The sequence below is a fragment of the Mauremys mutica genome, chromosome 2 (assembly GCF_020497125.1).
Source record: "Mauremys mutica isolate MM-2020 ecotype Southern chromosome 2, ASM2049712v1, whole genome shotgun sequence".
Taxonomy (NCBI): domain Eukaryota; kingdom Metazoa; phylum Chordata; order Testudines; family Geoemydidae; genus Mauremys; species Mauremys mutica.
In genome coordinates, this window is record NC_059073.1 from 149955080 (window position 1) to 149980071 (window position 24992).

General features: G+C 37.4%; 1 protein-coding gene across 2 annotated transcripts in view; it reads left to right on the forward strand.

Moving 5' to 3' along the window:
* Positions 1–2841: 2841 nt before the first annotated feature.
* LOC123365255 (cadherin-10) overlaps positions 2842–24992 on the forward strand; it is a 148385-nt gene continuing 126234 nt past the window's right edge. For both annotated transcript variants that reach the window (XM_045007970.1, XM_045007971.1), the window contains exon 1: positions 2842–3032. The gene's annotated coding sequence lies outside the window, so the exon portion shown is untranslated. The remainder of the gene's footprint in view (positions 3033–24992) is intronic.

Here is a 24992-nt window from a genome sequence, read left to right on the forward strand (position 1 = left end):
TAATTCAGCCTAAGGCAGACAAGCAGCAAGGAAAACTTCAACCCAAATGGTTAAAGTATGGCAAAGTTATAAGCTACTGAAAATGGGCTTATAATGGGAAGTTAGGCAACCTTAAACTAGGTAGTGATACCAGTCCTGCCTGTAATAGTACTCCTTCTCACACACGGTATATAATGGTAGATATTAGAAAGTAAATATTTTACCAGTATTTTCTTGGATTCTTGAGAGTAAATAACTGCTGTGTTATCACTGTGGGTGAATGTTGACTTTTTAATGGTGACCACTCCATGAGAAACAGAAGCTAGTAACCTATTAGATGTTGTCTATGCTTGACTGTTAATTCAGATGAAGGTAACGTGAATTTGGAGTGTGATTGCTATTTGTGAATAGCTCCATGTGTGGATATTCTTATTCCAGAGTAAGAGAGCCTTGTTCCAGTTTGCTTAGTCCACTTTAATTAAGATTAAGTTTCAATTAATGTAAACTGGAACAAGGCAGTCTTATTATGGAATAAAAATGTCCTTTAAATCATCTTGTCCTCTCTGTGTGTGTAAAAGAGACTGTACATATATACGCATGTTTTTATGAATATATATAAAATAGCTCTGTTTATACACAGTCATTTTATTTCATTTCATGATGACTACAATATTAATAACAAAGACAAAATGTAAAAAAAGAGGAAAAATTACTATCAACAATTCGTAACATAAGAATCTGTTAGACCATGATCAGAACAGCTATTCAGGTTTGCAAAGCTATTTCACAGCAATATACATTTTAAAAAATTGTTGTAACTCTCTGCAGCTATTTCAATGTACCTGTTACTTTAAGAAACTATTCAACTTGGTATTGCAGGTGCCACCCCTGGACATGTTGCTCTTAGGAAGCAGAAGCACAGTTGGTCCAGCTGGAAAAGGCAATTGTAAACACCATATTCAACTCAGTCTGGGGCAGAGTCCATCAAACACAAAGGAATTTTATATTTCCTGCCTCATATGAATAAAGAGAGAGACTGGAGGTCAGTAAAGATGTCACAGAATTGTTGCAAGATAGATTGGTGGGAAGTGTGGACAGCTCTCCCCATGTTGGAGGGAGATCAGATGTATTAATTCCATACTCTAGTCCCTCCTTAAGAAAGAGCGAACGACTGAGAATGAAATTCTATGTAAAGCAGGAACAGAAGCAAGATCATTATTTGTCATATTGAGCTAGCTATGGGAAAAGAAAGAAATATAAATAAAATGGTTTTAAAATGTCATGCATTGTGCTATATCCTGGAGAGAGAGAGAGAGAGAGAGAGAGATTTTCTGTCGCATTGTTTTATTCCTTCATGACAATAAATTTTACTATTTTACTTGTGATTGACCTTAGCAAAGGCATTCTCAAACTCTATGCATTGCATGGGCCACATCAATTAACTGTTTTCCCTCCCATTGGTGACTGCACAGATCACCTCCTCTCCCTTGAGTGATCCCATTACATTCCTGTGGCAACTGTAGCAATTGCTTACATGGAAAAAAGAAAGTACTTACTTTAGTTCTTGATGCCTTTTTTAATGCAATTCAGCAGCTGGAAATGGGAAAAAGAGAGAGTACAATGTGGCCTTTCAGCACTCATGGACCACCATCAACTGCACTGCAGACCTTCCCTGGTCCATGAATCACATTTTAAGACCAGCTGACTTAGGCAATGAGGCTTCTATCCCTTCCTCTGAAGAGACTACTCTGTAGTGTAATACAATTCACTGCTAGTAAATCATTGTTGATATTATCTGTCTCTCTGTCACAATGTGCTGCATCCTGAATCTGATACATCTTAACTTTTGGGGAAGGGTTTAGGCCTTTTTTACAACCAGAAAAATTCCCTCTTGGCACTTTTTGGATGGAGCAATACTGACATCCACTGACGTAATCTTAGGTGGATATTTGCTGTATCTCTCCTAACCAATGTTACACAATATTCTACTATAACACAGAGAAAGGATTGGGCATAATATGATCCAAGGCGGGATTGTGCTGAGTCCAATTTGTTGTATTAGGGAACATCAACTGTTACAGATTAAACCTGTGAAAAGGATTACATCAGCAAAATGGGAAGCTACACTGTAGTGATCCAAATAACAATATGCTAAACACAAGTGATTCAAATATCGACTTGAAGAAAATATAAAGTTGGAGAGAATGAATAGTAGCTCTGTACCATCTTCTCAGATGAGGTTTAGAAATATTTTGGTATTTTATATGATGTGAACCTGCTCTGTTTTGTACACATTATAACACTGATGGAGCAGAAGAGACAGATTTTTTTTAAACTAATGGGTTATGCAGTTCAGTGAAAACAATAACAATAATAATTATAACTCTCTGGTTGCATCTCAGAGCTAGTTGTAATTTAACTTGGTATCTTGTTTATTTATTTAGTTACTGTTCAGTGGTTTGCCATGGTGAATACTGCAGGATTACTGATGATAAAGGAAATGTAAATATATCTAATTAAGAAAGAATGCTTACAAGAAGTGGTCATGTGTTTACTGTTTATCACTGCAAAAAGAGTAGATTAGGCTGATTACCTTGGACTTCAGACACAGAGAGCCTTCTATCAAGAGGGGGAGGGGGAAGCTTCAGCAAAAAAGCTTTCCTTTCTCTGTACCTCCCACTGCATTCACTTGCAAATCACTGTGTGCTTGGGAAAGCCTATGCTTTCCCAGTCTCTAACCTTCCCATGGCAAGTGCTGTGGTTCAATCAGCCGAGCCTCTCTCTCTGTGAGGGAGTGATTTTTTTATTATTATTATTTTCTTAATCAGGAGCTTTGAATGAAAGCCAGTCAGTGAGAGAGCTCCCCCCTAAGCATTGGTTCCCTGCTGTCCAGAGTTAAGTGATGCTGTGAGAAGAAGCTGAGTTAGATTCAAGTAGGATCAGTCTTAGAAAAATAACAGCAGAAAACAAACAAAAAAAGGAAAGATAGTAGCAAATTCTCCAGCGTTGCTTGGGTTGGACACTACCACACTTACTCAGAAGCAGAATAAAAGGTAGGAGCCTTTCATAATTGTATTTTCTTCCGTGGTTTTTTTTGTCTTGAACTATCAGCAGCACTGTATTTAATGTAATCCATAGAATTATTCTATTATATACAACTTTTATACATTATAAAGGCACTTTGATAAATGACACATAAATGAAATGGAGATAAATGTGTGTATACTGTACTCAAAGTGAACTGCCTTTATACATATTCAGGACTGAACTGCATTTTGCAAAGCTTTTTTTCTTCTTCCCCCAATAACCAAGCTAGGTTCTAAGCAGCACAGTTGTAATTTGTATTCAATTACTGCAAAGTCAGTGGAGTGTGTGTGTGGGGGGGGGGGAGGAGGATACTATTTGGATTTCAAAAGCATACATAGTGTTTCACATAATTATCATGAGCATAGCATGCAGCATACACATACATGCCCACACTGACTGCATCCTGATTGTAAGTCTGTTACAGCTTACACTATTGTACTTGACTTTTCATTGAATTAAATCCTAACGCTTAAAGCAAATGCATCTTCAGGAAGCAAGTCTCTGTGTTGAGACTGATGGCAAGGTAGATACAGGCAATACTTTGTGTGTATATATTTGTACACATACTCTCATTTAGAGGGAAAAGTGCACACATTTTTCCTATACAAGCATTTCACATTGTGGTAAGAAGGTAAAAATCAATGAAAAAAGTGAGAGAGAATATATATGTAGTCAGCAGTTGTTGTGACCCTTTATTGTCACTGCTGCATTGAAATCCATATTTTATGTGTTAAATTCATGCAGCAAGTCCAAATCCATATTCCCAAGAAGTAACTGTTGATGGCATTGTAAGCTGCACGAAATATTTGCAGTAGACTAATACTGTACATACTAGTTGCAATGAGAAGAACCTAGCAGCCCTTTAGCATAAGAGAATGAATTTGCACGTGCAATCAGTGACAAACAACAACCAGCATTTTAAAACTGACCTATTATTTTTGTTGTTTCCACACAAATGGAGCTATTTCCTATAATCTTCATCTTTCATTCCAGTGAAAACCTCTCTGTTATCCAAAACTGCACATCCATTACTTGTAAGGTGTTTTGAGATACGTGATTTTTGTGGGGTGTGTGTGTGTGTGTGTGTGTGTGAGTGTGACAGACAGATAGACAGACAGAGAAGAAGCAGCTCTGTAAAGAATGTTCTGCCTGTTTTTTATGGTGACCATAGGCTTTATATTTGTGTGTTACTATTGCCAGATTTTTTACTTGGAAAATATTTCTGTGTCTCAAAGTCCCTTGTTAAATAAACCATTTGCCAGGAATATTTTCACTTTTGTGCAAATGTTCTTGAGAATTTCAGGTGACAGGAACTTCTATGCTAATCACATATTATTGAATGTAATGTTAGTTGCTTTAAAGAAAGCGATGAGAGAATTAAGTGTAGGATATGGGTGAGAAGAGGGAAGTTGGAAAGATAAGTAATTTTTTTCCAGAGCAGAAAAAGTAGCTCTTTATAGAGTCAATGTGAGAAAAATACTTCTTGGATCATAAGATGGTAATCGTGTATGTGCCTTGGGAACTCCTCAAATTCAGACCCATTCTGGTAAAATCCAATGTAGCTGACAAACTCATTTGTGCAGCAGGTTTATGTAATAATTTATTCCCTCCTTAAATCAATGTTTTCTGTGGTTTTGAGTGTCAGGGCGAGTTTGTATGTTTGAACTTAATTTTGTGTGATAGAATGTTAATGGTAAAATAGATCATAGCATACACTTTATGCTAGTCTTATTTTTGTAATGCTATATTTGATTTTGTAGCTTTGGATGGAATAGGTAAACAGATCTTACTGCTTCCTTTACCCTTCTTTCATATTTGTAACACTATGTCTGATTTTGTAACTTTAAGTGGCAAAGGAAAACATCAAGGGCATACATCTGTAGGTATAGATATTTATATGTCAGTATATAGATACTTAGACTACAGTCATTTACAGCATTGGTGAGCAGTACTGTGGATTTTGCTTTGGAGTTGATGTGTACATCTATAGTAAAATTATATAATATGAATGTTCTCTGTGAACTAAGGCTTTCTTATGAAAATGCAAAGTGATGAAAATAATACCATACAGTTTTAGTAGAATCAAATATTGTGGTTATAGTCGTGGTACAAATATGAGCTTAGTTTAAAAAAAATGTAACTGGTTTCATACTGTCAGTTAAAGCTATATATTCCTATTAAAACACTTAGAAAATGACAGTACAAAACAGCTTATGTTGAAACAGTTACATATTTTCCCATCATTCTTGTTAAATAACTCAATGTAAAAGACAGAAAGGTTAATTTGCAAATGATGCCCAACTTGGGTTCTCAAAGTCATTTCCTCATCTCAACATGATTTCCCAAGGAAACAAATGACTGAAACAGTTTGTGTGAGCTGGGTGATCTCCATGCAAATGACTTATTTTCGGTGTCTGTTAATCAGATTTACAACCAGGTGGCAGGTGATATATTATCCTCTAAGAATTTTCCTGTTTCATACCTTATCATGCCACTAGGCTGCAGCATTAGTGCATAGGGTAAGGGTAAGAGTGAAGTATTGCTGGATTGGCAGCAAAAAAGAGGTGGGGTTTCTAACTTAATATTAAATATTAATTTTTAATTGATTCATTATTAGCTGAAGTGTTGCAAGGTCTCAGGCTTCCTAATTAAACTTCATAATATGTTGGTGTTCAGACATATCAATGATGTGTTGGTAATGTCAGTTTGGTTCATAATTTAGGATGATAGAAATGGAAGGAAAGATAGAAAGTCAGGCAGGTAAGTAGATACAGTAGTAAAGAAGGACTTGAGGACATTTTGGGAATGACTTATCACTGTGGCTGCGCCGAGCAATATATGGATTGCGCTCTTTTATGAATTACTGTATGTAACAGAATAGATGCAGAGACGCAATTAACATAACATTCGTAATACAGGCTGAATATCTAAAATAAGAGAGAGTGAAGGAACCTTGGTTTAATTTTAATTACTCTCAAACAGACTGGGTACCCCAAAGTCAAAAAAACACGAAAGATGACTTGATTGTTAATATACTGGATATTTAAGCAATGGTAAAATTGATAAAGCATTTTTAATCTTCATTGATTTTGTATGATTGTCTACAGTTATTAAAATAGAAAAGAGAGACTCCGAATGTAGTACAGCAAACACTTTTTAAATTGTGTATAAAAGGTCCCTTAAGAAAAACGTAAGTCACCCTGCACACTCCAATATGGACTATTCATCAATCTGGATTATATTAGTGGTTCACCCTCTGATTTACTGAGCTGCCTTTAATAAGATTAATTAACTCCCCTTTAATATTTCCACCTATAAGGATATTTTAATATATGGCATTTCATGTACCAAAAAAAAAAACATTTTCCAGATTTTTGATAAACCTTTTTGCTTTCTGTTTAATATCTCCCCTCCCCTCTTGGAATAGGTATGCTCTTGATCTCTCTGTGTTGCCCTAGAAAAATCCCTCTGGGGTATGTGTGTGTGCATTTTTGTTTCTGCCCATGTAGATTTACACCCTCCTCACTCTCAAGTCTTTTGAATTATGACTTCCTTGCAGTTACTGGGTGGAGGTAGAGATTGAAACCCATTCTGCTACTGTGTTGGTTACAGCAGTCAGGGTAGAGCAACAGAAAGTAATCCTTGTCCCTTGGGAGTTGAGCATGCTTCATCCACTGGGCCACACTAACACAGCAGAAAGTAAAGGAGACCCAAGCATGGCCTTTGCTTTTGTGTGGAGTTGAGGGGAGCTAGAAATACAATCCAAACCAAAGGGCCACTGATCTCATAAATCCTCTTTATTAGCTTACCAGTCTATCTTTTACTATGTGGATGGTCTGCCAGAAATATGCTAGCCAATATTTTTGTGTATTTCTTTAGCCTTCTTGACTATTTAACATCAAAGCTGGTTACTCCACGTGTAAGGAGGGAAGAAACTTTATATGTTCTAAAGGGATTACATTACAATAAATAGGATACTATATTTTCCTTATCTCTTAATTCACATTAGATATCCATTCCTTCCCTGTGTTTTGCCTCTAGAAACTAGTATGAAATAGATGACTGTGTCATTCTGTTGATAAGAAGGAAGTGTGTGCTGCAGGAGGCATAAACAGCACTAGAAGTATCTCTGAAACATTCTCTAGGTTGCACTATCAATAGGCCATATGATTTGGGATCTGCTTCTGAACTCAAACCTGTCTTCTCGCTGCCAATATGTAATCCTATCATGGTACCAACAGGCTGCATTGAGGGAATACAGAATTTTGGAAGTTTAACTAGATATACTCTAAGGTAACATGGCAGGTGTCTATTTTAATTATGTGAGAGTGTAGGGACAATATTATTTAATTCATTTAATCACACAATACTTTTCTCTTTGTTACTCTTTTATTATGGCAACTCTTACACATAAGTCAAAACCAACTTTACATCATCTTTAATTTACAGATAAAAGATACAAACTCATATTTTGTTTTTTGGTGTTTTAAAAGGTAACTCTTCAGAAAGAATATCTAGTAGGAAATGAAATGCCCAGACATTTGCAGAATTCTGCTGGTGTTCAAAAGCCAAAGAAGTTCCCTTCTGTGTTTTTTGACAATAGCAGAAATCTTTAAAATATTTTCCCATGAGCAATTTTATATTACCCTATATGTAATTATGTTTTTTGTAAATCTTATGATTTTATCACTGGTATTCCATCATCTGCCACATTACAGATAGGCTAATGCAATAAATCCAGTCTCGGTGCTTTGCATTACCACATAAAAACATGACATACCTTCATTTAGCATGATAAAATCATGCAATTAAAATGAATGCAATTCTTGTGAGCTCTGTAGATGTTATAGTACCCCGGCTTGTAAGGAGTAAGAAGGGGTAGATATCAATAGGGTGACCAGATGTCCCGATTTTTATAGGGACAGTCCCGATTTTGGGGTCTTTTTCTTATATAGGCTCCTTTTATCTCCCACCCCCTGTTCCGATTTTTCACATTTGCTGTCTGGGCATTTTAGATATCATTGCAATTCACTGCACTTATGAACAAAGAGCTAGAAACAGAATATGTAATATCATGGATTTTTTTTTCAAATTAACAATGTAAAATATGTAGAAATTAATTATCATACCCTCGTGTCAGGGTGAGCGTTAGTAATGTATATGTAATAGCTTTATTTAACAAAATGAACTGAACATTTGAAGAATTTTGACATAATCCTAATGCTGAACATAAATAAAACAAATAATGTGTTTGTGTCTAAGAAAACGCATCATATGAGTAATGTGCATTCTTTCATTGGTTGCTGCAAGAAACACATGTCCACCTTTAATACTATGATACATCTAGGACTAGCCTTTACTTCCAGCGAAAGCAAAGGAGCCATGTGTATAAAGTGATGGCGTAGCTTTGGAGATACAAACAATTAAAAGGGGGTAACAATCCCTTTATTGAAAATGGATATGGCAAACTGGACAGGGAAAAATGAATTGTTAGTCAACTGAAAGTGTTGTGAAAAAGGAGTGGCTGAAAATATTCAAGGTGGGGAGAGGGTTATAAGGTTTCTAACGATGCAACTATTGATCATAACCATTGAGTAGTATAGGAAATCATTTCCAGATATATGTATTTTGCTAATTAATAATCAATATTAAAAGACTCAAGGACCCATCAGCTTAATAAAAAACCAGCATCTTTATCAATTTCCTCTCCATGTCTCTCAAAGTATTAAATTAATGGAAAAGGCAGACTCAGGCAAGTCAATATACTTTCTGAAATTAATGCCATTGGGTATGTCTATACTGCTGTTAGACATCCAGGGCTGACCTGCTCATGGGGCTTATGCTAAAGGGCTGTTTAATTGCAGTGTAGACATTCAGACTCGGGCTGTAGCCTGGGCTCTAGGACCCTGCAAGGTGGGTACATAGGATACATCTCCACTGCAGCTTGGAGCGAGTCTCCCAGCCCAGGTAGACAGATGTGTGCTAACAGAGCTTGAGCTGGTTCATGAGCAATAGCAGTGTGAACGTTGTGGCTCGGGCTGCAGTTTAGGTTCTCAAACCCACCTGACCCCCTCATCTCACAGCCTGAGTCACAACATCCACATTCCTAATTTTAGTGCATTGGCTTGAGCCCCCTAGCACAGATCTCTCTAGCCTCGCAACCAGCTGCAGTGTAGACACACCCACTAAGGGTGCAAATTTTCTCTTAACTTTAATGGCATCACAACCTTCAGACAAAATATTAGAATAGCTTTTGCTGGCAACTTAAAATAATATCTATTATTGAAAACATTTCAACTGCAACCAAAGCACCGCCTTGTAAGCTTTACCTTTGACAAAAACCTCTGAGGTTTTTATGCAAGATGCAGTGAAGTAGAGGACATAGTAATAGTTAATGGCTTGCAAGTTAAATATAGCAAATGGTTTTTAAATTGTTTTAAAGCATCACAATTAAGACTGTACAGACCGTTCACGCTGATATGAGTGGTCTTGTGTCATTGCACTGAGAACTTACAGATAATGATTTTGAGAAATGCTGAGCACTTTCAGGCCCTATTGACTGTGATTGAAAATCAGCTCCACAGTGTGTTATTTCTGAACACAGACCTACACTGTGTAGGTAAATAGCCCCAATTAATGGCAAATGATTTAGGATTATTTTCATGGCCCATAGAAGTCTAAAGTGGAAAAGGTTTGTTAGACCATCCAATACTTGTCAATCTCACTGTCAGGGTAAGATTGTTCTGAAGTATGGTGGGCTAAGAGTCTAATTCAATTCCCATTGAAGTCTCCAACTGACTTCAGTGGGCTTTGGATGAGACTTCTAGAGAGGAAACTCTTACTTCCCTGCTTTGTGACAGGATGTATTTGCATGAGGAGCAAATTGCCACTGGCCATTTTTACTGCCACATTACAGCTTCCCAAGTTTCTCCCTCCCATTAAATATCAATATTTCTGATTATTTCCCTGAAATGTGTTTGTTTTAATTGTTTTCCAAGTTGAATTTCATTTCTCTTTCAAATTTTGGTCTCCTGTAAGAACCTCCCAGTATAAATGTATTTGTAAGCTGATTTTTTTCCCCGTCATACTGAGATTTTTACTGTTCAAAGATAGAGGCCTACAAACAATTCATGCACTTTCTAGAATTCTTCACAGTTTGTGAGAAGTTGGTTTAGAATGAGGCTTTCCCCAGAATCGTTTACACATTCTCTAGAATTCTCTTTCTGACCAGATTCTGGTCACAGGTCAGATTCAGTAATGATTTGGCACCATTTTAACATAGGTATCCTGAAAATTCTCAGGTCTACAAATCTGCAATAAATCATGGTGGCGGGACTTAGTGCTTGTTCAAAAAAAGAATTTTAGATGTGCACTAACTGCTGTATGCATGTACAACTTGCAATTTTTGCATAAATTGGATCATTGGTAAAGTTTGTGGAATGGTGTCCAAACTAGATTTAGGAAGATTGGAGTAAGTCTAATAGTAATAGCAGCAAAGAGTCCTGTGGCACCTTATAGACTAACAGACGTATTGGAGCATGAGCTTTCGTGGGTAAATACCCACTTCGTCGCATGCATGTAGTGGAAATTTCCAGAGGCAGGTATATATATGCAAGCAAGAATCAGGCTGGAGATAACAAGGTTAGTTCAATCACGGAGGATGAGGCCCTCTTCTAGAAGTTGAGGTGTGAACACCAAGGGAGGAGAAACTGCTTTTGTAGTTGGCTAGCCATTCAGTGTCTTTGTTTAATCCTGAGCTGATGGTGTCAAATTTGCAGATGAACTGAAGCTCAGCAGTTTCTCTTTGAAGTCTGGTCCTGAAGCTTTTTTGCTGCAGAATGGCTACCTTTAAATCTGTTGTTGTGTGTTCAGGGAGATTGAAGTGTTCTCTACAGGTTTTTGTATATTGCCATTCCTAATATCTGATTTGTGTCCATTTATCGTTTTACGTAGAGACTGTCCAGTTTGGCCGATGTACATAGCAGAGGGGCATTGCTGGCATATGATGGCATATATTACATTGGTGGATGTGCAGGTGAATGAACCAGTGATGGTGTGGCTGATCTGGTTAGGTCCTGTGATGGTGTCGCTGGTGTAGATATGTGGGCAGAGTTGGCATCGAGGTTTGTTGCATGGATTGGTTCCTGAGTTAGAGTTACTATGATGCGGTGTGTAGTTACTGGTGAGAATATGCTTCAGGTTGGAGGGTTAGGGTTTTAGCTGGGGACTGTATGTGATGGCCAGTGGAGTTCTTAGTAATGTTTGTTCCACTAAGAGAAAAAACATAAAATAAAGGTGAATTTTGTCATATCAGAAGTATACATATTTTTGAAAAACTGCACATTGTCACCTAAAAATAATAATAAGACAACTCATGTTAATCATGCAAACTACAGATGAAATGTGCAACTTTTACTAGGAGCATGCACTGGTGAAAAGTGAGCCATGGTCCAGTTCAGGGCCAGTACCCCATGGTTTCAAAGGCCATTTTAGGCCCAAAGGGGCAGGAGGGGGATTTTTGGGGCCTGGTCAAAATAACTCCCCAAATCTTCTAAGGTTTTACATTGAGCTAATAAAAGCTATGTGCAATAAATAATTTTCTGATAAAAAGAGGGCTTTTCCAGCCAATTTGTTGTCTCTCTCCTACATGTCCCAGGAGCAGGGGCGGCTCCAGGCCCCAGCACGCCAAGCGCGTGCTTGGGGCGGCATGCCGCGGGGGGCGGCAGGCGGCTCCGGCGGCGGGAGGTCCACCGGAGCCCCAGGACAGGCGACCAGCAGAGTGCCCCCCGCGGCGTGCCGCCGTGCTTGGGGCAGCGAAATGATTAGAGCCACCCCTGCCCAGGAGGAGGTGCTGCTTCGTAATATTGTCACTGCAACTTCCCAGAGCACCTGCCCCTTTTAAAGACTATTCCTGGTTTCCTCACACAGTCAATACTCCTACTATCTTCAAGGGGTATTTTGAATGAGTAACAAATACAGCAGCTGGCCCATATTATGCTGAGAAATTACTTCATGGCAGCTGGCTCTATCCTGCAATAGTGCATTTAGGGCATGCAGCTGTGTGTGCTCTTGCTCTCTATCCTTTCCCTCCCCTTTCCCTTTTTAATCCCCACATTTAGATTAAGATTGAGGTTGCTATTGATTCATTTAAACATTAAATCAAGGCTGGTTGCCTGTAGTCATCAAGGGTTTTTTGATGTTTTTTAAGTATCAAAGGTATGAGATTCTGCCACAGCCTTCCAATGAGGGTAATAAGGGCAAAAAACCTAAGTAGTCTTCAAATGGAATTTGGTAAATTCAGGAATAGGATTATATGATTGGATCACCAGCAATGGCTGGAAACTGTACTTGAAAACCTAAAAGTCCCTTCCAGTCCTATGTTCCTAAAATCTATTATATATATTTTTACAAGTAACCACAATTTTGGCAATGAACCTAAAGCAAGGTCCTGTATCTGGAAGAGTTTGGATCTGAATTTTACAACTTGGACCCATCTTTATACTTTTGTGAATCCTATTCACTTTACTCATGTTAGAACTCCCCATTGTACCTCAGAAGAGTTACAGCCCTGATTTGGCAGTCTATTTTTTTTTTAAAGTAAATTACTTAAACCCCATTGCTTTCACTAGCACTTAAGCACATGCTTAAGCAGTTTTGCTGAACTGAAACCTACAGGAGTGAGTTAAATGAGAAGGATTTAACCCTTAAAAGGAATCATTTCAAAATGGCATTTAATAAATAAATATCCTCAAACTACTGGAAATAATTATTAATCACTTTAGTATATGAAAATGTCCTAAATCTGCACTAGAACAGTCCATCAACTTTAAAGGTAGTAACTGAAAAGCACAAACCAGGACATTCACAAGAAATAGAAAACAAGGAGAGATAACAAAAGTCAAAAGAATGTATATAAATGTCATTAATTATTAAAACTGTCAGAAAATTCAAATATTTAATCTATCATTTCACATGTAATACTATAATGAAATATGTAAATACCCTTTATTTGGTACTGTACTAATTATTTCCAATTGTTTAATTATACAGTCTTTTGCACAAGTCAGTACTACAGTACTTTAAGAGGTTTTGTTGTTGTTTTTTTTGGGGGGGGGTGGGGTGGATTTTGATTTATGCATCATTAAAGCCTCATTCCTGCAAAGAGAATCACATGCATGATGCACCCACTAGCCTATCTTCAGAATTTTCATTACAGGACTGGGGCCTAATTACCATTTGTGACTACAGTGGTGAATTATAATCACGTCTAGTGAACAATGTTTATTGTTCTCAGCACTGTAGACTCTAGAGTCAGTACCACAGAATGTGAGAGACCATGGCATCATATTCCTATATCACCAGCAGGCATTCATTTTATTGAAAATCCTGTTGTACTCTGGTCTAAAATAAATGTGGCAGTATGGGGAGTATGTGAAGGCAGAATTTGGCCCTGTGACTCATAAGACACATCAACACTCAGTAAATTATATGTAACACTTCTCATTACATCAATTTAATTTTTAATTCATGAAACAGAAGACATTTTCCTTTCAGACATCAATTTAGTTTATTTAAAATATTCTATTTTATTTTAAATAAATGCTCTGAAGTATCTCAAATACATAAATATCAGTAATAATATTCAAGATATGTAATGATTTCATGAGCCATATAATTTATGGTATTTGCCTATGTCGTCCTTGTAACTACTATATATGCAACAATATTATAGTAGGTTTCATATGGATCAACTTCTTGAATTTTGCAGCCATATCCATAAGCAGTCGGCCCTGTGCATCAGGGAGGGATGTTATGAATTGCACTGATTGTATGTGAAGAAATTAAAGAGCTATGTAAAGAGCGAACCTTCTACTGCTTCCCACTCTCCACCAAAAGAAAAAAAAATCGACTTCATATTCCTGACCCATATCTCTTTTTCCTGCTAGGGGAGTTACTACAGCCTTTGGGCTGAAACAATCCTCATATCTGTCTCCAGCAAAAGGAGGATACTGACATGGGTTACATCACTATGTTTACATTATTAGAAAATGATTATTTTGTGTGGGGGACGGTTTCTGCCATTGAAATCCTGAGGTGGGTTCCTGTCACTGACCAAGAGATTGGCACCCATCTTCACCTTGCTGTTGAGGCTGAAGTCTTGATTGCCATTGGGAAAGCCTTTCTACTTTCCTGTCCCATCTCTGACATTTTAAGCAATCTGATTTTTTTGACTTCATGCTCTAAAGCATTTTATTGAATTGAACTATTCTCATGATTAAGAACAAAGGAATAGCCACACTTTGTCAGACCAGTGGTCCATCTAGCCCAGTATCCTGTCTTCTGACAGTGGCCAGTGTCGATGCTTCAGAGGGAACAATTTATAGTGATCCATCCCCTGTCATCCAGTCTCAGCTTCTGTCAGTTGAAGGTTTATGGGCACTCCTAGCATGGAGTTCCATCCCTGACCATCTTGGCTACTAGCCATTGAGGGACTTATCTTCCATAAAATTATCTACTTCTTTTCTGAACGCAGTAATACTTATGGCCTTCGCAACATCCCATGGCAATGAGTTTCACAAGTTGATTGTGTGTTGTGTGAAAAAGTACTTTCTTTTGGTTGTGTTAAATCTGCTGCCTATTAATTTCATTGTTTGATCCCTAGTTCTTATGTTATGTGAAGGGGTAAATAACACTTCACTATGCACTTTCTCTATACTGTTCGTGACTTTAGAGACCTCTATCATAGTCTACCTCATTCATCCCTTTTCTAAAATGAATGGTCCCAGTCTTTTTAATCTCTGTTCACATTGAAGCTGTTCCATAGCTCTAATCATTTTTGTTGCCCTTCTCTGCACCTTTTCCAATTCTAATATATCTTTTGTGAGATGCAGTGACCAGAACGGCATGCAACATTCAATGTGTGGGCGTACCATGGATTTATATAGTGGCATTGTGATTATCTGTATTATTATTATCATCTATCCATTTCATCATAGCTGCTAACATTCTTTTTGTTTTTTTGACTGCCACTGCACATTGAGCAGATGTTTTCAGGGGAGTATTCATGATGCCAATATCTCTTCTTGAGGGGTATCAACTAATTTAGACCTCATCATTTTATATATATAATTGGGATTCTTTTTTCCAATGTGAATTGCTTTGCACTTACCAACATTGGATTTCATCTGCCATTTTGTCACTGAAATGGGCTGAAATGTATCATGGACCAGACCTACTTTTCAGGGGGTTTGCTCCATCTCTGGATGTAGATGTGTTTCCATTGGAATGTTAATACTTTTATGGACATGGTACTATATTATATACACATTTGCTCCCCACTTCAGCTGGTTTGAGATGAGGTTTTAATTGACTTATTAATTTGATGAAATCACATAATATAGGGGAAACTATTTCATTCTTTTATTTGGAGTTTTGAGGTACTGCCCACTAATGAAATTGTAATTGTTTTTGATTATTGAAATACTTTATTTTTAGTCATGAAATAACTATGTGGTGAAATTATATAAATTGAATGAGAGCGCAGACTAGAGAGAAACAATGTGTCAGCCAGCTGAACCCACTTTGTGAAGTACGTGAGATGTATATATGAATATGTCCCAGTAGTGGCTTATTTCATCCAGCTTCTTGTTGAGGTCAGAACAATGAGAATTAGAAAAAGAGTGATGAACTGAGGCATAGTCCATTATAGAAATAATCCCATCTAAGTTTTGGTACATATAAATCTTCAGAATATTTCAGCAGTCTATACTATGACTCAGAGAGGTCACTATGCTAGCTCAGTCTTAAATTGGATACCTGTGAGTGAATGGCTAAGAAAGACAGAGACGTTATTTTACTTCTGAAATGCAAAACTAAAAAAAAAAAATGATTTCAATTTGTTGCATTTGGGGACTTAAATTACATAAATTAGATTCATGATTTAGAACAATATTAGAAACAGCAGTTTTCAAATCTCTTCTTTCTTATAGGTTTTCTTTTCATCTTTACAGTCACCATACCATTTAAAGTTCCTCACAAATGGAACAGCTCATCTCAATCACTAGTGAGCAACCTAAACTACCTTTATTCTAAGTGCATATATGACCACTGATTGGGTCATTTTTCAGTGTTGCAGGCATGCCGTAAGAAATGCTTACTGCACAATACATGGAGTCAAGAAAAAATATCTAAAATTCCTTGGTATTGTACTTTGGTCATTACTTTTCCCAATATGAATTAAATATGTATTTGTAAAGCATAGGTTAGCAGGCTTTTAATAAGAAAAGCAAGAAAAAAAAAGCACAGTACTGTAGATCTGAATATATAACTAGTCTATGAACGTTTTACCTCTGGAGAAGAGTTCCTGTGTTGTCAGTAGATGATAACAGACCACAACTGGACCAGTTAGTGTTAGGGTAAGATAGATGATATGGGGAAAAAAATGACCTAGCAGCAGTGACATTTGCGAGTTTAAGGAAAACAGATGAATAAAGGCCTGAACCAAAGCCTATTTGAAGTCAGTAGGAGTCATATAATTGATTTCAGTGGACTTACTTTGAGGCATTAAGCCCTCAGAGATAAAGTGTGAGTACCTTAAAATATAGTAGGTAAAATAAATTGATCCATGGATGAAATTTCAACTTTCAATGCAGTTAAATACTGTACTATTATAAACAGTGCCAATAGAACATAACACATTTCTGACATAAAATCTCTTGTTTCATAATGCAAACATCCTTCAGGTTATTGTTTTTTATAAGAAAAAATGCAGTTAGTTAAAGAATGTTAAGGAGAATGCATAGTTTTGCTTTTTTATGTGTAGACACTATACTTTATCACTATTTTGAAGACAGATATGTATCAATAAGGGCAGAGTAGTAGGATTATAAATACCAGTATTGCAATTATGGCATAGAATTTTTACTTTGTTTTCAGCTCTTGAAATAGGTGGACACAATTCAATCTGACTTTATCATAGAATTATGTTCTTGCATTTAACAAAATTATCTGTGAATTGTGATGTTTTGTGGAAACTAGGAAACAGAAAAAAAATTAACATAACAATGAAATTAAAAATATGCTAGGAATATTGACTTTTTCTTGTAGCATGCACCTTCCATAAAGACTTCAATGAATTGAAAATGGCAATTGAATTTCTGTTTAAAATGTTAATGTGGAAAAATACTTTATAAATATTGAGTTACCAATGAAAAAGAAACAGTTCAGCAGTTTTTAGATTAAACTTGTCCTGTTGTTGTTGCTTTTTTTTTTTTTTTAACTTGGATGAAATTCATGTACTTCAGGGCCATCAATGTTTGGTTGGTGACTAGCATACCCTTCTGTATGTTTTTGCGTGTGCCTAGAAAATTAAGTATTTAATTCTCAGTGCTATCCCCTTCCTTTCTGCAATTTTTAGGAAACCTAAACTTAAGGAAAATAAATGTCCTGAATATTAAATGAACCAAAATTAGGTCTCAGCATTCAGCAGCTTGTCAAAGCAAAGGAGGGTTATATGAACAACCTATTGACTCACTGGAAGGTGAACTGTTGATGATTTCTCTGGTAAAATCCCCATCAAACTTTGTTCCATTTCTCTAGGAAGGAAACCTTAAGAATATTAAGTTTTTAGTCCTTTGGTGCCATCTTGTGGCAAGATGTCAGTTGTGAGGCAAGAGAAAAGTCATTCAGTCCTTGCCTTGAGTTTCTATACTTACACATAGCCTGGATTTAGTAACAGGAATATATCCGACTTTACTGCTAGCTATAAAATGACAACCTAAGTCATGGTTGGAATAGCTATAGAAATCTCACAAAACAGACTGTACTAATTACCAAATAGAAATACATTTTTACTGTACAGCTGCATGAAATTGGTATAGAATCCTTAAATATTTAGTTAGGTCAAGGCAAAACTCATTTTAGCATCCTCCAGTGTGCTGCAACAACAACAAAGGATCTGTGCTAGTGTTCTTTTTGCACTTTGGAAAATGTAAACATAAATGTAGAGTCTATGTGTTAAAATAAAGGATGGTGACACAGCTGTTCTTATCTAATTTATTACTCCGTTGTCTCAGTGGACATTCAGCTAGACAAATGTGTTTGCTTTCATATTAAATTAACGCTTGGTTAACTCCCAATAAGCTGAAGGTAATGAACTGTGTGGGTGTGTTGAGTTTGTTGAAGTTAAGGCCTGGTCATCAGTGGTGCACCACCAACTGAGTTCAGTGGGAGTTGCAGGTGCTAAGAATCAATCAGGATCAGGTGCCTATTCAGTGCTTTGAAAGGCACCATATACTGTAAGCAATGAGTTTTTTCCTTCCTCCAGTTATAGACAGCTCCTAGATGCAAAGATAATACTCTGTGAACAGGTGGGAAAGAAATAAAATGTTCATCCTCTTACCAAAGCCATTATTTTAGGAGAAGTTAAAAGTTTGTTTTACTAAGATTAGTAGGAGAGACGAGAGGGAGAGGGATCATTTCTATTCCCTTTTTATGTAGCTACTTATATGCCCCATCAACATAGCATCTGAGCACCTCTCATTTGTTAATTATTTATATCCATAATGCCCTTGTGAATTAGGAGAGTGCTATTATCTCCATTTACAGACAGGAAACTGGAAACACAGAGATATTAAATGCCTCGGGTCACACAAGGAAACTCTTGCAGAGCCAGAAAGTGAATGCAGGGTCACAGTCAAGTGCCTTAACCACAAGACCATATTTGCTCTCTTTTTCTAATAGGATATAGTCACTTTTTATTTTTCCCTTTGTGAGAGTAAGAATACACATATAAGTACTTCCAAGGTCAGAAACTCAAAGAAAATATTTTTTCTAATTCTAACCTTTGAAAAAGGAAATTGTGTGCCTTTCAGGAGTTATAGCCATCTGAGCCAGAATCCTGACATCAGTTTTGCAAGTGTATGGGAGTTGCACACGTGATCAATATTGTCTTCATTATGCATGCTCTGTGTCACCATACACTTATCTGGAAAGTAAAGGTAATCTTAACATTATGCCACTGTAATATGCCAATATGGACAGAGAACTATAATTCCCTACTATGATATATCTGTAAATGCCAGACAAGAGGAGATTGTATTTTAATAAACAGTCAATAGCTGGTGCCAGAAAAGGACACTGCACTGCCCAGTGAGTGTGAAAATCAAATACCCCCTCAATCCAACAGATCAGGGATGCCCCATGTGGTAGAGATATATTAATTCCATGAGTGTTGCTGTGATTTCTCTGGTTACAATTGGATCTTATTGCCAAAGAGTATATTTAGAGATATATTTCAACAAGGTAGGGATAAACAAATATTAATATGCAGATGCTTGCTAGTGAATGCAGTAGATACAACATCTGGCATTTCAGTTTAAGTACATGATGATTTCTCAATTTACAATTTCCACTGTCTCAACCTAGTACATTTCTCTTGACAAATACCATACTTAGCTATTTATCTCTGTTTATGTATCTTCTGAGCTTTGATATATGATGCTTTATGTATCATAGGATTGTAAATGGTATGTGAAGACTAAAGCTTATAGGCCAGTTTTGCTGAAGCGGACATACATTGAAAATTACTCCTCCCTGTCTCTGGGTTGCCTAGTACCAGACCATAAAAAGTATGGTATAAAAAGTGCCTAAAGTAGGACCACACTGTGCCCAACGTTTGGAGTAAAAAGTCCAAAATATTAGCAATTCTCTATGCACTATGTTGAGTACCAAACTTCAGACAAGTAGTATATGCTCTCTTGTCACTATGTATTATAGAGACCAGGTGGGTGAGGTAATCTCTTTTCATTGGACCAACTTCTGTTGGTGAGAGTGACAAGTTTAAAAGCCACACAGAGCTCTTCTTCAGGTCCGGGAAAGGAACTCCCAGTGTCACAGCAAAATGGAAGGTGCAACAGATTGTTTAGCATAAGTAGTTAGCACATATTGCAAGGGACCATTCAAGGCAGAGTGACCCATTAATACCTCTGCAGTCATAGGACAAAAAGAGGGGGTTAGTGGGTTTCAGAGACACTGGATTTATGGCTTATTACAACAATCTGAGCAAGACCTTTGTGTGGCTCGAAAGCTTGTCTTTCTCACCAACAAAGTTGGTCCAATAAAAGATATTACCTCACCCACCTTGTTTCTCTAATATCCTGGAACCAACATGGTTAAAATTATACTGCATACAACCATGCATTATGTTGTCCAGATCTGCTTGTGGGAGGGGATTTACATTTCATACTGCAAAAACATATGGTCAGCATTCAGCCAGTAATCAACCCGTATATCTGGATTTAAATTTTCTGTCATTTCAAGGCATCTTATTCTGATCTCAGAGAATGACACCTAACAGGCTCCCTAGTAACTAACTTTCCTCCTAAAGTACACTAATCATCTTCCTAACTGGAAATATCATTATCCAAAGCACATTTGTGTTTTCTGCTAAAAGATCAGTGTTTTAACATTTAATCTGGAAGACTGCTGCACAATGGATTACTCTGACAGCATTTAAAAAAGTCACATCATAAACATGAACAGTATATAATGAGATGGCTGCTTAAGGCAACATAATTAGGAGGATTACAGTGTTGTTTACCTAATGCTACAAAAGGCTTGTAAGACATTGCCACAGTTATGATCTCGTATCCTATCGAGATATTTCCAATGTTAGGCATGTAGCGTGCTTCCCAACATTAAACATATCCCCCTGCTATGTGCAGCAAAATTTGCAGAAATTATTGGCATATGGCATTAAATTTGGCTATGGTTAATTTTACAGGTTCTGTTATGACACTGCTAGCTTGATAGAACAGAGATGTTGCACTGTAGCAATAAATGGAAGTGCATGGAATTCCATTGGCATGCATGACAAATTATGGAAAATTCTGCAACCTATATTACAGGTTGGATAAGTAATTTTTATGCTTATTTGATCACATGGTGTAGCACAACAACAAAAAAAAATAAACAAAATAAATTTGTGATAATCTTCTTTAAAACAAAGTGTACCCAAAAAAGCTTTAGAGTGTTGTAGGGGAGAGGAGCCATAACTATTATCTGTGCAAGATTTTATCTTCTCTTCTCTTCTCGTCTCTTCTCTTCTCTTGCCTTTTTTTTTTCTACTTTATTTTAGAGATCTTCAGCTTAAATTTAAAATGAGATGGAGAGTAAATCAGGAAGGGATACAGCAGCACCTCAAGTCAAAATCTGCCAAGGAGAAAGTTCTCACACCAAAAGTGATAGGATTATGTGGAGGTACAAGAAGAGGCCAGCACTAGATGAGCAAAGGGAAGTAGCATGGGAGCAGAGAGAGATACAGTGTTTGGGATAGGCTGGAGTAAGTTTTAGAACATGGAGAGCAATTTTGAACTGGATCCTGAAAAAAAAATGGAGAGCTGATGGAATTTGTTAAGGAGGAAGGTTGGCTGCCTGTTTTTATGCACATGAAAAGGCAGACAGTACCAATCTGACCATGATGAGGTTTGCAGGGGAGGGTCTTGAGAGAGACCAGAGCCAAGAGCTGCAAGAGTCAAGGCAAAAGAGGCATGGCTAAGGATTTGAGCAGAAATGAAGATGAGGCATTAGCATACATGGGAAAAGTTGCCAACAGTGAAAAGTGGATTTACAGGCCTTGGGGATGTATGAAAGGAAGGGTTCAAAGATAAGGTTAGGTCAGTGTTCCAGTACGTGGAAGCAAAGGCAAGATCTGAGTTCAAAAGATAAAAAAGATGGACGTATGTGTGTTGAAGATGCTCCACTTGTTCAAGAGAAACATTTTGGGGAAAATTCTCTAAATGAAAATGAGATGACAGCACATCTTTACTTGCTTCAGAGAAGAAGAGAAGGTGGACAAGGAGAAGTTAGAAGTAGCCAAATGTACATATTTTATATCTTCAGTACAAAATTGTTAATATTAAAGATAGCTATGTAATCAAGGGGACAAAGGTTAAACAGAAAGAGTAGATGGCTTAGAACTAAACCCATTGTGACATTATAGAGGTGGAGCTTTGTTACAGAGATGGAACTCCTTTGTTACCAGAGAGAAAAGAGTCTGATATGGGTGTATCGATAACAGGAAGGGTGAGAAACACCTAGGTAGCCAGATGGGTATTCTAGAAGGATGGAATGGTCCCCAGTATCAAAGCCTCTACTAGGGCTGAGGAGGGAATAGGAGGCATTGCCAATTAAACTAAGTTGGCTGCAAACTACACAAAACTGAAATCAGGTGAAATCCAGACTGAGTTAAGGGTGCTGTTGTGATATGACACCACATATGTGAATATTCCAGAATACCTGTTGTATCTGAGGTCAGCACTGATACATGGTTTGAATGTATCCTCCTGGTCTTTTTTGTAATGGTGAACTTTATGTCTTGCACCAGTAATGGGTGTGCCCTAAGACATATCACTATGTAACTCAAGTTAATGCACCCATCAGGGCTGCATTAAGAATCATTCCCCTCCCCCCATTTTTGTGGCGGAAGGATATGTGTGGTATGCATAATTTCCTAAAAACAAAAACATGAAAACAAATACTGCTGTTCTTGAAATACATTAGCCTTAATCTGTTTTGAAATGTCTCTAGTACCATTTTAGAAGACCATATTTCCCAAAGAACTGACATTTTTCACAAAGTAAGGGTTTTTCCCCCCTCTTAATGTATCAAATCTAAGCCTCAGATAAATCACCTGCCTATCCTGTATCAGGATTACACCATTTGTCTATAGATTTCCACTTTCAGTCCCAGTGTATGCCATTTAGCTAGAATATAAGGAGGCTAAAGAAATATATTATTTATTATTCTGGCTCTGTTAGATCTTCAATATAAAGAGGAAACCAAAAAGTGTCTGTCAAAAACCTTCAGAAGATGATCAAAAGAAAAAAATGTTTTAAAAAAATGTTTCTGGGGTTAGTCAGTCAGATAAGATTGATTGCTGCTGTATGGGACTTGTATATTTAGTGCGTGCTTCTCCTGACTGTCAACATTATTTATGTCTGGTGTGAATACTGACTAGTCTAGGCACTACACCTAGGCAGTGGCAATGAAGGAAGAAGGGGAAAATTCTTCCTGCTGCACAACTGCAGTAATATATAACTGACATGTTTCAGGGGCTGAGTGCCTAGAGAAATTCTAAAAAAGATGTAAAGGTCACTAAAGCATAGGTTCCCAATAACGATGTACTGCTTTAACATGTGAGACCTAGATGTAACATCCTTTCAGACACCTGTAATAATAGTCTGAATGAGTTGCTGCCAAGACTTTGCCTTCTGGCGATTTACAGTATTTAGGGCAAACCAGGCAGTGGCTATTTAAATGGAAAAGAGAAGTGTTAGAACAGGAAGAGTGACACTGTTCTTTCTGAATGCACTTTTGGCATCAAGCTTAAAAGATCCTCCCTCCCATAGTATAACTCCAGTCTTCCTCATACAGAGCTGAGCACAGTATTAGATGTGCGTAGTACACTCCAAAGCAGGGCATGTTTCTTCATTGTTTTTATTCCTCTTTCCAGTGGAGGAGTGATTCAGGCCATCTCAGAGGTATAAATACTCATCACTGACACAGAGATGGAAATTGTATTTCAACAGACTGATGCTTGAACTATATGCTTGTTAGAAAAGAAAGCACCATTTTCTTGCAATGCATTTTTACCTGTGCCCCTTCAAATAGAATAAATTGTGAAATGCCTACATGGGAATATCTGCAGCTTTCTAGTTTGTAAAGAGAAAATTCTGGAATGTATTTTAAATCAAGGACAAAAAGACACAAATTATCTGAGGGAGAAAAGAAAGTCTTTTAAAGAGAGTAAAACTTTCCAAACTTAGGACTTCACTAGTTCTCCCTCCAAAGATTGAAAATGAGTGTGTTTGCCTGTAACATTTCATTAATTTCACTTCAATCAAGAAAATATCAGATGAGAAGTGTTCCAGTAGTCTATGTGACTACCAGAATCTAGCCTGTTTAAACCTCCCAAGCTCTCCTCTAGTTCCTTGAATGGAAGGGTGTCTACAACAGCAGGTCTAGGTTAGAAAGGCATGGAAATCAGCAATTATCAGCTCTGCCATGTTGTCCTCCCTTACCTCATAACTCTTCTGTGAGGGTCCTGCAGGGCTCCTACTCTGAGAGGCTTTATCTAATCAGGGAAACTCAGTAAAATAAGATGAATCACCTGAAGCAGTGAAGTTAATGTGCATAAATTCAAGTGTATTAAACCCCCATGGGGATGCCCTCATTCAGCAGTAAAGTGGCTTTACTGGACAAGCCTTGAGTGAGGAAGGTTTGAGGCTGGCTAGGATGCTCTCCAAGATGTGATAAATTCTCCCGAAAGAGAATCCGGTTTGTTACAGCCACATATACTTCTTCCCTCTTTATTACATGTTTTGGCACTCTCAAATAAATGTATTTCCATGGGCAACTACAATCATGTTAGCCCCTGGTAATTAGGACATATATAAAACATGTACTTGGTCACCTGTAGGAGCCAGGCTGTTCACGAAGCAATGGCAGCTGCTGGGCTGGGAAACATTGCAAAAGCCCCTTGCCTTCAGTGGATTTCCTGAGATCTAAAAATTAAGGGGATGTAACAACCTTCCTCTGGAGAGCTTCTACTCATCAACCCCCGTTGAAGACCCAGATGTAGGGAAGGGCCAAAATGGAATTCCATGTGTGCAGACCCCAATTCAGTAAATGACTTAAGCATGTGCTTAAGTTTGTTTGCAGTCATTGGGTCTTGAGCATGTGCTCAAAGTTATGCACATAGTGCTTTGCTGAATAGGACTGGACTTATGTATGTACCTAAGTGCTTTGCTTAATTGGGCCCTTAAATGGAGTAGCACCAGTGTATCTGCAAGCACATCTTGCTCCAGAATCTTTTAATTTTCTAACAGGCTCCAGAAAAATACAACGGAAACAGGGCTATTCTGTTT